Source organism: Rhinolophus sinicus, chromosome 4, assembly GCF_057876585.1.
Source record: "Rhinolophus sinicus isolate RSI-liver-muscle chromosome 4, RSI-T2T, whole genome shotgun sequence".
In the NCBI taxonomy this organism is placed as follows: domain Eukaryota; kingdom Metazoa; phylum Chordata; class Mammalia; order Chiroptera; family Rhinolophidae; genus Rhinolophus; species Rhinolophus sinicus.
Genome location: NC_142504.1, coordinates 62,105,742 through 62,121,211, shown reverse-complemented (window position 1 = coordinate 62,121,211; position 15,470 = coordinate 62,105,742). Strand labels below are relative to the sequence as shown.

Genomic DNA, 15,470 nt, shown 5'->3' with positions numbered 1-15,470 from the left:
GGCAGTGGTAGATGAGGGTAAAAGGGATCAAATATATGGTGATGGAAGGAGAACTGACTCTGGGTGGTGAACACACAATGTGACATATAGATGATGTATCACAGAATTGTACACCTGAAGGCTATGTAACTTTACTAACAACTTCACCCCCACAAACTTTAATTTAAAAAAAAAATTGAAGCAGGTGGCCTCTGAAGGAGACAGCTTTCCCCCAAAGACAAGATCAGGCCTATACAACTCTTTTCCTTACAACCGTGTTTCCCCGTAAACAAGACCTAGCTGGACAATCAGCTCTAATGTGTCTTTTGGAGCAAAAATTAATATGAGACCCAGTCTTATTTTATTATAATATAATACCCGGTCTTATATTAATTTTTGCTGCAAAAGACACATTAGAGCTGATTGTCCGGCGAGGTCTTGTTTTTGGGGAAACATGGTATTGCTTCTTATTTTATTTCTCTCTCTTCTAGAAGGAAAATATCATTGTTTACAGTTCTCAATCTAATATGAAAGGGGAGACTTTTCCAGTTATTGGATCTGACATCAAGAACTTTGATCTGTCCAAAGCAATAATGACCTTTATTTCACTACCTACAAATTTGAGCTCTTGATTTAGAATCACCCTTTAGACTGTTTATTGTGTTGTTTTAAATTTTGTGTTGTATTCTTCTTGTTATTAAGTTCTGTACCTAATGCTCTTTAACCCTGGATATGAGCTGTTTTTTATTCATGTACCTCCCCTCTGATGTGAGACATGACACCCAGAAGAGGTCCTCTGGACATCGAGGGACAAAAGGCTGCTGAAATCAGAAAACCTGACTGTTGATCAGTGATGCTTCCAGAAAAAGATCTTGATCAAAAAGGGGAAAATGATAAAATTATGACAGAGACCTTAACCTGGACAGGAATCAGGAGAGCCTGTGGGAGGAGCTATCACACCTATGTCATTGTGAGAGCTCTCCAGGAAGAAGTCTATGTTTACAACAGCTCTATGGTTGTAAGCCCCTCCCCTTAACTTCTTCTTCCCCTCTATGAATTACATCGTCCATCTTTGTACCTGTGGCTCAACATGTCTGCATGTACTTAATTGCAATCCCTTCTTTTTCCCGAATAAATCCATTTAGTGACAAAATACCTAGTTGACTTTTGTTTCACAGAGGACATTACCTTCTAGGGACTGCTGCCTTAGCCACCCAATCTAAAATGTTAACACCCTCTCTAATATTTCCTATTCCCATATCCTGTTTAACTTTCCTTCTTGGTGCTTATTCCGTGCTAGTGTATTATATATTTTACACTTTATTTTATTTCCTTTTTTCTCCTCCAATAGAATGTAAATTCCACCAAAGCAGTGATTTCTGTCCATTTGTCCCTCTGTCTCCAGCACCAAGCCTACAGTAAGTGCTCAATTGTTGAATTAATTAATTTCTGAAAGACTTAAAGCAAACAGGATCTGCTTGAGAAAAATTAAATAGGGCTGAGGAACCTACCCCAAACAGGTAAAGGAGTTGGTCACTGGAGAAATTAGAAGAGCAATTTTCCCAAAAGAGCTCAGAATACCCCCAAGCTAGTTTCCAGGGCTTGCCTTTGTACAGGGTGCCTCCTACCTGATTCATTCTCCCCTTCCCTCCAGCACCCACCTTGGCCTGGTTAACTCCATACATCCTTCAGAAAACATCTCACATTTAATTTTCTTGGGGGCATAGTCCCATACCAACCGTATCTCCCACCTCCAGGCTAGACAGGTCAGGTCTCACATCAGGCCTGTCCTTCATGCACAGTGCCTGGAATATAGTAGTGACTCCATAAACTTGTGTTGAGTAAATAAATGAATAAATGAATAAGTGAATAGGGACACTGGCAGCCTAAGTAGCTGAAGGTCCACCTGAGCAGCTAGAAAAAGCATTTACTCAGGCCATATTTAGGGAGAAAAAAACTCTCCAATATAGTGGGGAGAATCTGTTACTGAAATTCCTTGCCAAGAAGAAGAGAAACAAGCCAGGTGGTGCTCTTCAAAACAGAGATGGCAAAGAAAAAAATAATTTCTCTTCAATGGTGAAAACCTCTAACATACTTTCCCTCCAAATTATTAGGTTGGTGCAAAAGTAATTGCAGTTTAAAAGGTTAAAAATAATTGCAAAAACCTCAATTACTTTTGCACCAACCTAATAATTCCTTCCCTACTTCCACATCATCATGCATAGAAAGGGGCCTTAAAAGGATATAAGCTATGTTGTTTAAATATTTTATGCCCTTGCCTATAAGACCATTTGGGTCTGGCGTTTTTTGAAGGGTGTTGATCTTTTCTCTGTTCTTAGATTTCCCACATTTTACCAAGATGCTTCTAACTCTGGACTCTTGTCTCTTTCTTATTCCTGCTTTATGCTTGATGTATCCTTTTAGTGTGAAAACTCAAGTCTTTCTTCAGTTCAGGCGAATTTTCATCTATCATTTCTTCTTTGCTCCTAGGTATCTGCATAGATTGCTCACTCACTTATTATGGCCTCTGCTCAAATGCCAGCTTATCACAAATGCTGTCCTGGATCACCCCATCTACAAAAGCACTTCCACTGCTCTGTTCTCTGGCCTTGGTTTATTTTATTTTGTGGTCCTTGTTTATTATTCTTCACTTATTTGTTTATTGCCTATGCCTCCCACTAGCAGTCAAGCTCCTTAAGAACATGGACTTGCATTTTTTCTTCACTGCTATATCCCCAGAACCTAGGACACTCCGTAAATAATCTGTCAACTGAACAAAGAGATCATTTCTGCTCTCTCCTTCTAAAGCTTCTAATATATTGATAGTGAGTGTTTGAAAAGTTCCTGGAGGACTGGCATTGTCCCACAGCACTGTAGTCAGTGATCTGGGCCTCATCGTGTCTCATATACCCATGCCTACACCTCCCCTGCTGCCCCCATCAGGATCTCCAGCCTTTCCTTCAACTCACACCTGCCCCAGGATATGAGATCAGCCTGTCCTCAGCCAGGGAGCAGTTATAGGACCCCATTCAGTGGCCCAGTGGTCTGGGCACAAAGGGACCACCTAAGGCCATCAAGCCCTGTGACCTCCTCCTTCCCTTTCTCAGATGGGAAGCAACAAATCCTCCCACTCTGAGCTCCTATGTCCCCCAGCTAAGCCTCAGGGGTCTCTGGCCAATGTCCATCTCTTCTGATCAGTAAAGGGCTAGGGTGCTAAGGAGATCCCATCTGTTATAGGCTCAGGAAATGGTCTTGAGGAGCTAGGAATGGACAGGCACAAGGAGAAGGTCATGGAGGTGGTTAGAGGCTGGGTAAAAAATACACTGCAGCGGTGTCCACAGGTGGGGTCCTGGACACTTTCCCCATCAAGCCAGTCCCTGGAGTTCATGTGTAGGCAAGAGGCCAGTTTTGTCTCTACTCCAGGGAGAATAGCTAATGCCCAGGCCCCAGGCCTCTGGCCCTGGGTACACATAGCTCTGAGGGACATTAGCCCAGGGCCCCAGGAACATAATTGTCAAGGAGAAACCAGAACAGGGCCTGAATTCCAGGAGCCTGTCCCCTGAGCCCTGACTAGTGGCAAAGGCCCAGGGACAGAAGTGGGGCTCAATTTGGGGCAAGAGCTCCCGCATTCCCTGTTTCAGGGCTATGCACACAGGTGCAGCTCTGGGGGACAGAGGCCCCCTTGGCTTCCCTTTTCTTCATCTCTGTCATGAATAGTGGTCTCTCTGGGACCTGCCAAAATTTCCAGACTGGGAAGCATCCTGGTTCTCAACTTCATGGGGCTGTGTGTATGGTGGCCTGGTCCTCCCATCAAGGCCGATCAACACTAGGTGAAATGTCTTCCCTTCTTTACCACTATTTCCCATCTATAAAATGGGACAACAGCTGTAATGCCTCAGCCACAGAGGTGTTCCACTCAATCCCTCTTAAGGTTCTGCTATGGGGAGCAGTGCTGGCTGACAGCTTCCTGCAACCTCACCTCTAGATCCAAGCCAAGGATGGTACAGCAGGTGCTGGAGCCACCACTCCTGGCTGACCCAGGGCCCCCATGTGCAGTCTGGGCTCTGGGGCTCCCCTCAAGCATGGACAAGATGTCTCCAGGCTGCACTGCAGTCTGAGGCTCTTCTTAGTCCCCCCTCCTTCCACCTTCTTCTTTCCCAGGTGTCAGCCCTGTTCCTGATCACACTTCCTCCTCTCATCCTCCATGGGTGTTTTCCCCATTAGCTTTTTGCACATCTCATTCCATCTACTTCTCTGAAGACAATAACTGGCACAGGCAGCTACCTCACAGGTTGTTCGAGGATTAAACGAATTAATACACACAGAACTTTGGACAAGTTACTGGAAAAGAGCTGACATCTCTGACTCTAAGCCCCATGGAGCTCCCCTTCTTTGGTGCCATCGTCAGGGACATCAGTCATTGGTCTCAGGGAGACTTCTGTGTGTCCTCTCAGAGACCAGGAGGTTTCCTGAGTGTTCGATGCTTGGCCTGACCACAGAGCACTGCACCCCTGCTGTCTTTGTTGAGAACACCCGGGCGGGCCCAATGGCTCAGGTGGTTGGAGCGCCGTGTTCCTAATGCCGAGGTCACCAGTTCGATTCCCACATGGCCCAGTGAGCTCTGCCCTCTACAGCTAAGATTGTGAACAACAGCTCTCCCTGGAGCTGGGCTGCCATGAGTGGCTGGTGGCCAACTTGACCGGCCGGCAGCCAGCGAGAGCTGCCGAGAGCTGCCGTGAGTGGTCGACTCACGACTGGTGACCAACTGCCTCAGCCCAAGGGGAGCGCAAGGCTCATAATACCAGCATGTGCCAGGCAGCTGTGTCCTACACAACTAGACTGAGAAACAATGGCTTGAACCAGAGTGGGGGTGGGGGAGGCGGAAGAAAGGGGAAAAAGGAAAAAAGAACACCCTCACCCATTCTTCCCCATCAGCTCCTACTTGTTCTCTACATCACATTGCAATGTCACTTCCTCAGGGAAGCCTTCCCAGCCTCCTTTTTATGCTCTCCCAACACCATGTACCTCTGCTTCAAAGCATTTTTCAAGGTTACCCATTCATGTGTGTGTGTTGTGTGTTCATTTCCTTCATACTTGTCTCTCTGTGTCAAAGATTGCCAGTCCTCAGATATCTTTTCTCCCCTCCCCAGAATTCCCAGTTTTAGCAGAGCACAGAGTTGCTCCAAAGAAGCTTATGTTTCCTTTACAGCTGGCTAGTAGAATGTGTGCAGAAATGCTGGCTGGCTGTGCTGAGTTCCCAGTGAAGGTAAGAGGCATGTCTCCTCTCAGATTCCTTCTTCTACTGGTTGGACTGAACAATGCTATTGGGATGGTGGGGAAGAGGTGGACACAACAAGGTAGAAGGAATACAGGCCCACACAGCCTCCCAGAGCAGAACTGTCTCACCAGTGTGGGCTTTCCAGGACAGAAAAACAAAAGTCTAGCATGTTTAAGCCAATATTACCGAGTCTCTGTTACAGCAGACAACTGTCCACCTGAAGGACAGGAAGTTCTTTGAAGCCAGGGAAAATGTCCATCTTGGTTATCACAATATCCTACTGGCACCTAGGAGGTCTTTGATTAATGTATGATGAATGAATGATTGAGTTCTTCGAGGGCTGGGTCATTTCTTAGTCATCTCAGTAATTCCTGTAGCACTCAGCCTTTGCAGTGAGGGATTGGCTAATCCCCAGTTCTTCTAAAGAACTGTCCAGTAGAATGTCCTGTGATGAAAGAAATGTTCCATATCTCTGTTGTCCAATAAGGTAACACAGGAGGCTGGTGGCCCCCATATTGGATAGTGCACGTCAGAGCTAGTAGGAAGTCTAAGGAGAATGTAGTGCAATGCAACCCTGTCCTCTAATGGAGGAATTGGTGGTCTGCTGAGATCAGGTGGACGTTTGCCCCAGCCCTGACATGTAAGCCAGTCCACCACATAGAAGAGGGCTTCAAGCCCCCTCAGTGAGGGTCACATTGGGGAATGATGTCACAGTGCAGCAGTGCTAATCACATTGGCCAGCTCTTCCTAAACATCACTTCCTGCTGATGCCCACCACCACAAGTGAGGGAGGAAGACCCTATCTGCCTCATTGGAGGGGTCTCAAGCAGCTTGCCCAGTCCCCAGTTATTGAAGAGATGGGCAGAGAAAGGTTAGAGTCACCATGTTCCAGGCCAATGCTGGGCATCTCACAGCCACGTGAGACAGAAGGAGAGGGCAGGACCCATTGTGTGTCGGGCCCAGCACAATGACACACAAGATAGCCACGTACTCCTCAACTCTTCCCATTTTACAGAAAAGAAAACTGAGGCCAGAGAAGTGAAACAACTCACCTGAGGTCACACAGCAAATGCAGTAGCAAAGGGAGAACCAGAACTCAGATCTCCTCACTCCAGAGGTCATTCTTTTCTTCTTATCACCAGGCTGCGGAGCTCAGCTCCAGACACAGCACACATTCCTGCTCCACCCCACGGCTCTTCCCAATCAACCTGCCCCCCTGTTACCCACAAATGACCTCCCCCTAGAGTCAGGATGGAGCCAGGACAGCTGGATGAAACAAAGGCGGAGCTCATTCCACCTGCAGTTCTGATCAGACCAACAAGGTGATCAGTGCAGTATTTCCACAACTGTTGTCACAGAAAGTTTGGGGGAGGGGGTATCCTTGTCAAAACCAGCTGCTAGCCCCACAAGTTGGTAGAAGAAGATGGGAACAGTCTGCAACTTTATGTCCGAAAGAACTTAATGGTTGGAAACAGCAGGAGCCCCCTGGGCAAACGTTAAGTGGACAAGAGAAGGGCAGGAAAGAGTGCCCAGAGCTCTGTTAAGCTCTTTAAACAGATGATTCTATTTAATCTTCATAACACCACTCCTACTGGGTCCATTTTATAGATGAGGGAACAGAGGCATAGAAAGGTCATTTACACAGGAAGGATCACGCAGCTGGCAGAAGGTGGTGCCCTGGTTCCAACGCAGAAAATAACAAGGTAGTGAAAATTTCGGTGGTGTCTGCTGCTTCCTGGAGAAGCCTGTGGGAACCTGGAAGAGGTTAGAGGAAGGATCTAGAAGAGGCCCCCAACAAGGTAGAGATGGGAGCTTGTAAGAAAGGGTTGGGGCAGAGGGACACAAAGCAATTCCCAGGCAAGAAATGGCTGAAGCACAGCTGTCATGCAGGGTCTCAGCTCCCACTCCCCGCCCAAGAACGCAGGACATGACGAGGCCAACAAGGAACACCAACGGAGCCATAGATAAGGGGAGTCACACCACTTTATTCTCGATGGTAGCTGGGTTGGAGACACAGGAAGCAAACATCCGCCAGGACCCCAACGAGGGGTCCTCCTGCACCCCAGTCTCGCTGGCGGCCGGGCGAGACACAGGACGTAGGATCAACACGATCCGCAATGTAATCTGCTTGCTGACCACACTTGCTGGCCGCAATCCATTGTCCGCTTCTCTGCCAACCAAACCACTTGTTAGCTGCAATCCACTATCCACTTCTCTGTCAACCAACCACCCTGCTGGTGTAGCCACAGCAGTTACATTAGTGGCTAATGGCTAACCGGTAACAGCTGATGGCCACCCAGCCACAGCAGATGGCCATCTGATTACAGCTGATGGCCATCCAATAACCGAGCCACTACCTTTTCTTGTGAAGCCAAGAGCCTGGAAACTGCTCTCCTGGCTCTGTCCCCACAACAGCTCAGGCAGTGACTCCTGGCATTCACTTGTCCAGAATCTTCTGTCACTTGGTCTTTATTGTCCTTATACCTGCACCTCTGGAAAAGGCTGCTTCACCCAAGCCCGGGGGTCAAGGAACAACTGTCATGGTTCTAGAGGTCCAAGCAGTGACCAACAGCCTAGTGGGCACAGGCCTGGGGTTGAGCCAAGCAAGGCAGCCCACTGTGGGGAGTCAGGACAAAGATGCCTATGCTGGCTCAGAGACCCAGAATAGCAGTGTCGTAAATAAGAGAGGAGTCTGTCGAGTGCCCACCCACCAGTCCAAGCTGCTGTCAGACTAGGATGGTGTGTCCCAATTTCAGGGACCCAGGCTCCTCCACTACTGGCCATTGCCCTCTCCCACTTGGTGACTCACAGCCACATCTGAGCTCCAGCCCATGGCAGTGGGAAAGAGGGAGGGGAGGATGTGCCCTCACCCTTCAAGGCCACCATGCAGGAGCCACTGTTACCGTGAGAAAACAAGAGTTAGGGCATGAGGTGCGTGGCTGGGTTTGTGACTCTCTGACAGTAGATCTGGGCATGCCAGACATCTGGAGTCCAGTCCCATCTCTAATTGGCTGCAGAGATCAGAGCAAGTCCCCACGCTCCATGAGTCTGTTTTCTCCTCTGCACCAAAAGTTTGGCTAAAACAGCCTCCAAGGGGACCTGAGTAGAGGATTCTGAACCACGGGTCTTCTGAGGCAATTGAGGCACAGCCTTAGGGAAGGGAAGGTGAAATCAGGCTATGTGTGGCTCCCTCAACTATGCCATGGGGCTAGGGCAAGCAATGCACCCCAGGCCATTGACACAGCCCCAGAAAAGCTTCTGTGAACTGCTGGCTAATACAGTAGGTAACTATATTAAGTGCTTATTATATACCAAGCATGGAGCTTACTAAAGGTTTACTATTGCAAGGCACTGTTCTAGGTGCTTTATAACTTTCACCTTCTCTGTGATATAGGCACAATTGTGATCACCACGGGGATAGTGAATCCATAAAACAAGAACTAACCACTATGAAAAGGAGCACTCAGAGAAAAAGAATTCTTGAAAAATCCATACTTAATGGTACTCATGAAAATTCAACCAAGATTGAATAGTAGGGTGAACACGCCTGAGAACCAAATCAAAAGGACCAAATCAAAAGAACAGATGCGAAAAACTCAACAATGTATGTTGGAAGGAATTGAATTCACATTCAGAAATGAAGACTTATCAAAGTCACCTCCCAATGAAATCTGGCCCCTCCTTAGCTCAGGTGGACAGGTGTTGATGGGTGAGTTAATGAGTCACTCCTGCCTGGTTAAAGTCCTCAAAGTTTAACACATGTTTCTCAGGCCCACCTCGAGCCTGAATTTCCCATTCCCTTTCCCCAGGGTGCCTGTCCTGTGAGTTAGGGGTTGCTGGCTATGCCTAGGCTCTGAGCAAACCACAAGAAACCAGGGTGGCGGGAAGTCACTGCTGATTGCACACGCAGGGCAGGCTTCACACATAAGCAGGGGTCTGTGCAGGAGTCTTGGACTTACATGAAATCACCAAGATCACTAAACTGGCACCACCACCCCAGCTTGACACTAGCCACTTGCCAGATTCAGGAAGGAATTTCTCGTCACTTCAAAACACAGTAAGGGAAACACCGACCCAAGTGGAAAAAACATGAACAGAACGTACAAATGGCCAATGCATGCACAGAGAAATTCCTAACCTCACCACTGATCAAAGAAACACAAATTTAAACAAGATACACTTTTCATCCAATTGACACTGTTGGAAGGTGGTTAAATTGGTACACTTAATATGGTTTTGTTGTATGTCTGTTTCGATTGTGCAACTTAGTATGTTACTTTGAAATAGTCTTTATTAGTATAAAAGTAAATGTTCTCACTGCACAAAAATCAGAAAATACAGACAAGTATAAAAAAACAATTTAAAAAACTCATTCAAAATTACATTGTAGTTAACATTTTCTTGCTATATCACAAAAATAGAAACACATTATACATATTGTTTTGATGCCTTTTTTAAACAAAAATGTGGTTAAAAACATAAAATTTACCATCTTAACCATTTTAAGTTTTGTAGTGTAAAGGACATTCACATTGTTGCGCAACCATCACCACTATTTATTTCCAAAAATTTTCAAGAGGTATAGGGGAAACTCAGTACCCCTTCAACACTAATTCCCCATTCTCTGGAAATGACCATTCTATTGTCTCTATGACTTTGATTCCTCTAGCGACCTCTTATAAGTGAAACCATACAATACATGTCCTCTTGTGACTGGCTTATTTCACTTACATCATGGCCTCAAGATTCATCCATGTTGTAACAGGAGTCAGAATTTCCTTCCCTTTAAAGGCTGAATTGTATTCCATTGCATTGATAGACCATATTTTGTTTATCCATTCATCCATTGATAGACATGGGGTGCTTCTGGAGTCTTTTTTAAACAGAACAATATATTGTGGATTTCTTCCTGTGCCAATGGTGACAGGTTGATAGGAATAGTTTTTAAAAGTTGCCTAGTATTCCACAGAGGGAGGTGCATCACTTTAGCAAATCCATTCTTGAAGGACATTTATGTTTTCCCAATTTTTCACTATCATATAAAAACTACAATACACCTCCCCTGTGCATACATCTTTATATACCTATCCTACTCTATCTGAAAGATAAATTTGAAAAGTGAGATTTCTATTCAAGCGTTTTTTTAGATTTGTTGTTTGTAACCAACTCATCCTTCAGAAATTATATTAACCTAGATCCCTGCCATCGATAGATCCCTATCCCCATTTCACATGTCCTTATCAGCACTGAGGACTGTGACTTTATAAAAGTGATCCTTTTCTGGTCAGTTTTTGCCAGTGTGACAGGTAAAAAAAAAAAAAGTGCCATCATTTTAATTTGTATTTTTTGGATTATTAGTGAAGTTGAGTGTTTTTTCATATGCTTGTTTATATTTTACTGGCAGGTATTTCTTTTGCAGACCGCCTGTTTATGTCATCTGCCTGGCATCAGGGTGCTGATCTTCTCCTTACTGAGGTGTATGAACTCCTGCAGAGGAAGAATTGAACTCTGGGCATCATATATGTGGCCAACCATGTTTTTTGAGTTGCAAGATTCATCTATATTTATATAGCCAAACGCAGTTATGGGTTATACCTGTGATGTCATGTTTAGAAAATTCCCCTCTTTCGGGGTTATCTATGGATTAGTCAGATTTTCACCCTGTTGCATAGTCACAACTCACCCTCTGTACTGTCATGCATGGTTCAGTGTTATCATTAGCTTCTTTACTCCAGTTGGAATTTATTCTGATGGGTATGTGCTGAGATGAGGACCTCATCTATGTCTAAATTCAAGGCCCGGCGTGCCCTGGCTGTCTGTTTTTCCCTTCATGCCCTTCCTCCCTCATCACTTTCTCTATACTATATCGACCCTTTACATGCTCCCAACCTGCAAGAAGAGAAAAACTCTCCTGTTCTGAAGGCTGAGCCCTATTGCACAGCCTTTCCCTGAAATATTTGCTATTCAGAAGATGATTCAGGAGAGGCTACCATGTAAAGGAGTCCAGACGATGGCATTTTGGGCACTGCCACCATCCCACATAATGGACAAGCCATCATGGGACCAGGAGCTTCTTCTCCAACTGGCCAACCAATGTGCACCCGCTCTGCCCATGATTTGGAATGGTTGATTATCATTGTCAACTGCATGTCAATCTTTCAACAGGTCAACTGCACGGCACATGGCCTCATTCTGTCCTCACAATAGGTATTACAATCTTGCTTTCTCAGCTGAGGGGCTGAGCTGCAAAGAGGGATGCATCTGATGACACAACCCACAGCTGGCAGAGGTTGGAGGAGGCTCTCCTGGTGCACATCTGCGAGCTTTCTGCTAGTGAACAGACCTGTCGCCTGGAGCAGGGAGCTCCAGCTGTCAGGTCAGGTGGAGTTGGACCCTGCAAGCTGTCAGGGCTGACAGGGCAGGGAAGGTGGGGAGGGCACACACAGGGCCCAGGGCAGGCAAGGGCCCTCAACCGTCCCCATCTGCACCCACTCCTCAGTCCCAGCTCCTACCCAAAGTCACCAAGTATGCAAAGTATCCTGGGACTGTTCTTCCCTGAACTCAATCCTTTCCCAGAAACAGACAGAGTTCACCCACTTATTCGCTTGTCAGGTGTTTATTGAGCATTCACTGTGTGACAGATACTGGTCTAGGGATATAGCCACTAACAAGAAAAGTGAGGGCCTACCTTCTGGGAGTTTTTACTCCTGTGGGCATAAGCAAGGAAATGAGTAGACATGATAACCACTGATAATAAGTGCTAGGAATAGTTAATACTCCTCATCTAGCCATTCTTTGTATGTTCCTGGAGATTCTAATACAACAATGTCCCATGAGAGAGAACAGAAAGATGGAGGGAAGCTGCATCAGGTTGGCTAACCAGTGAGGGCCTGTCTAAGGAGGTGATGTTGGAGTGAGAAGAAGTCTTGGGAAGAGCAGAAGGAAAGGCCATCCAGGCCAAGGGAGCAGAAGATGCAAAAGCCCTGGGGCAGGAAAGAGCCAGCGTGTTTGAGGCACTGACAGGAGGCTAAGGCTGTGAGCCAGGTGGCCGTGGGGGGTGAGGTAGGAGCTGTGGAGATGACCAAGGGGAAGCCATGGATTCCCAGCGTTTGGCACCATAGCCCACAGTAGGACATCACTTCTGCCTGAACCACATAGCCCCTAACTTGGGCTTTGGCAGAGAGCGCTGATGTTCTCTATTCCATCCCCTTCTGCTCTGCTCTAATGTCCTTGGAAGAAGGGAGAAAAAGCGAAGGAAAGAAATGCAATCCATTCAATTTACCTCCTGATCCACTAAGGGAATGCAACTGGTAATTTAAAGAATACTATTGTAGATGGTAATAAAGATTTTTGTTTGTATTCTCAGAGCAATGGGAGTCCACTGAAGTTTTCTGGCAACAGAGAAACTGATTAAGGGTTTTAAGATGACTGTTCTGCTGTTGCATGCAAAAAGGGCTGTGAGAGGGCATATCAGTAAGCCAGCTTCCCAGAAGGACAAGACAATGCATCAAGGGGGCTGAATGATGAATTAAAGACAGAGATGGGGCAGGTGAGGGTCAGTGTAGCTCCCAGTTACTCCCACCCGAGGGAGTGGGGAAGTGCCTGAACTCTCTCCACACCTGCCCCCCATTGCCTACCTCTTAGGACCTCCTATTGGTCAAACCACAAGACACCCACAGTGAGGCACAAAGGGTACAGCCCTGAAGGTCAGCCTCCTGGGCACAGCAGAGAGCAGAGGAGGAGGTGGCGAGTGGAGATGTAAGTGGCCTTGAGAATATGGACAGCAGAACCTCAGAACTAACCAGTGGTTTGGACATGGGTAAGTTAAATATTTTGTTTCCTGTGTGGTGGCTCTTTGAAAAAAACAAGACGCAAAACTGGCAAAGAAAGAGACAGGGTAGGGAGGAGTGGAAATATGAGGTTCCAAGGCAACCAGGCCTGGAGCCAAGCCCTGCTCCAGCATAGACATGTGGGCAGGAATGACATTCAAAATACCTACTGGCTGGAAGGATGCAGGCCCCCACTCATCAGAACAATGGAACAAAGCTGGCAGTGTAAGGTGCCCCCTTCTGTTACTGGGTTTCAGAGCTGGCCTAGGAGAGTGCAGTGGCTGGGACTAGGGAAATTTTGGGGGGCTAGGGTAGCGCTCTTTACCCAGAGTGGAATATTTTCCTAGCTCCTCCATCCTTGTCAGGGCATCTTGGGTGTGTCACCACCCAGGTGTGTCATTTGGGTTAAGGGGGATTATGCTGAAATATTCTGGAAACAGAAGCAAAAACAGAGGCAGAGCTCAGATTAGGGTTCCCCACCCCAACCCAGTAGGATGGAGGAAGATGTGACATTTGTTACCTCTACCACCCCAACATGCTCAGGGAAGGGGTGTGGGGCAGGGGCATGGCCAGGCCTGGACAATGAGCTTTCCTGCCAGTCACTTGCCAAGTCTCTTGATCGATATTGCCAACTGCAAGTTATAATCCAGTAGTGGGTCCTGGAATCCATTTAGTAAAGGGCAACCAGCGTTGTTTTGTTTGTGGGTTTTTTTAATTAATTTATATTGGGGGACAGTATGTTTCTCCAAGGCCCATCAGCTCCAAGTCGTTATCCTTCAATCTAGTTGTGGAGGACGCAGCTCAACTCCAAGTCCAGTCACCGTTTTCAATCTTTAGTTGTTGAGAGCTCACACTCTAACCAACTGAGCCATCCGGCCACCCCAATCAGCATTGTTAAGAACAAAAATCAAAAGAAAAGACAAAATCAAAAAGGAAGGGAAAGAAACTATCAGAGTTCATCACAGATGATAAGGTAAGTACTGTTCTGTGAAACCTTCCTTTTAGGCTTGCACTAGACAATGGATTCCTTAACTTGGGTTATAGACAAGAGAATTGGGAAGTCACTGCATTTGCACGCAAGGGTCCTCACATCTCTTCTCTACTGGCACATCACACCCCAGATGTCCAGCTCCCTGGGGACCTGTACAAACTCTCCCTCTCTCACTGGCTTTTCCCCTCCCCTGGCTCAACGCACCATCCTTGCCTGTTTTTGTCCCCATTTTACTGATAAGGACACTGAAGTCCAGGCATGGAGAATGGTCTGTCCAGGGCCACCTAGCAGGGCCCCAAAGCCCTCTTCACTACCTATGCACACAAGCACCATCCCCAGGGATGCCTCACTGGGACAGAGTTGGAAGAAGGGGGAAGCACTGGGGAGGGAGGGCTTCCAGGAAAGATGTACTCTTTTTTATTTTTTTTTATTTTTTTTGGGAGGTGTACTCTTGAGGAAGTGACAGTGGACCAGAGCCTTGAGAGGACCTATCCAACCCCTTGGGCTCTGGAACTGTGAGAAACAGGGTGAAAGGGCGAGGAAGGGCATCAAGGAGACACCAAGTGCTACCAAGGGCAGGCTCTGTTCTGGATGCTGAGGAGAGGACAATGAGCAAGACCAACACAGTGCCTGCTTCCAACATTTATTTATATAAATGCCTGTCAGGGAAGAAGCTCACCTGTAATGGAGATAAAGAAAATCAGTCAGAGAATAAGACGGAGAAGCAGGAGGGATAGTTAGATTGGAATGTCAAGACAGGCATCTTTCAGGAGAGCATTCAAGAGGAGGCCCGAAGGATGAGAGGGTCTAGCCAGGCCAAGAGTCATAGGAGAGCATTCCTGGCCAAGAGTTGGGCACGTGCAGAGGCCCGTAATGGTCACATGGGTTTGTTTTCAGTGTAGCAGATTTTTCTGTATAATTTGTGCACATAGCAAATAAGCCAAACAGTACAAAAGGGCGTTCAATGAAGAGCCAGTGTCCCTCCCACTGGCCTCTGCCTCCAGCAGTGCTACTTCGCTGTGGCCATTTCCATGGATATGCTAAGCAAAACAAACCATGTTGTTCTTACAACACAAAATGGATTCTAACGCATACACACACTTAACAATCTTTCTGAGAAAGCCATATGGGTACTGGAGACATTTCCTGACCCTGGTAGTTCCATTGTGCGGAATACTAATCACATGCCAGCCCTCCGGAAGAGTGTTCCTTCTGCTGCCACACTGTGCCGAGGACCCCCGTGACTGCCTTTGCTCACAGGGGTAGCATGTCTCTAGAATAAGGGGCCAGGCTTGGGCGGGGGGCAGTGGGCAGGGGGACTTAAGTCAAGGGTATTTACATTTTTAAAGTTGGATTGGATGTGACAATCACAGAGGCAAAGTTGGGTAACCAA

General features: G+C 46.8%; 1 protein-coding gene across 3 annotated transcripts in view; it reads left to right on the top strand.

The window, feature by feature from the left end:
* The window catches only part of LOC109439156 (uncharacterized), a 32,507-nt gene extending 19,879 nt beyond the window's left edge, over window positions 1-12,628 (top strand). Inside the window, exons 3-4 of one of the 3 annotated variants that reach the window (XM_088797885.1) lie at window positions 5,189-5,245; window positions 10,677-12,628. The gene's annotated coding sequence lies outside the window, so the exon portion shown is untranslated. Of the gene's footprint in view, window positions 1-752; window positions 1,135-5,188; window positions 5,246-10,676 lie in introns of those variants that run through there. The other 2 variants (XM_088797886.1, XM_088797887.1) reach the window with 2 other exon arrangements.
* The last annotated feature ends 2,842 nt before the right edge of the window (window positions 12,629-15,470 follow it).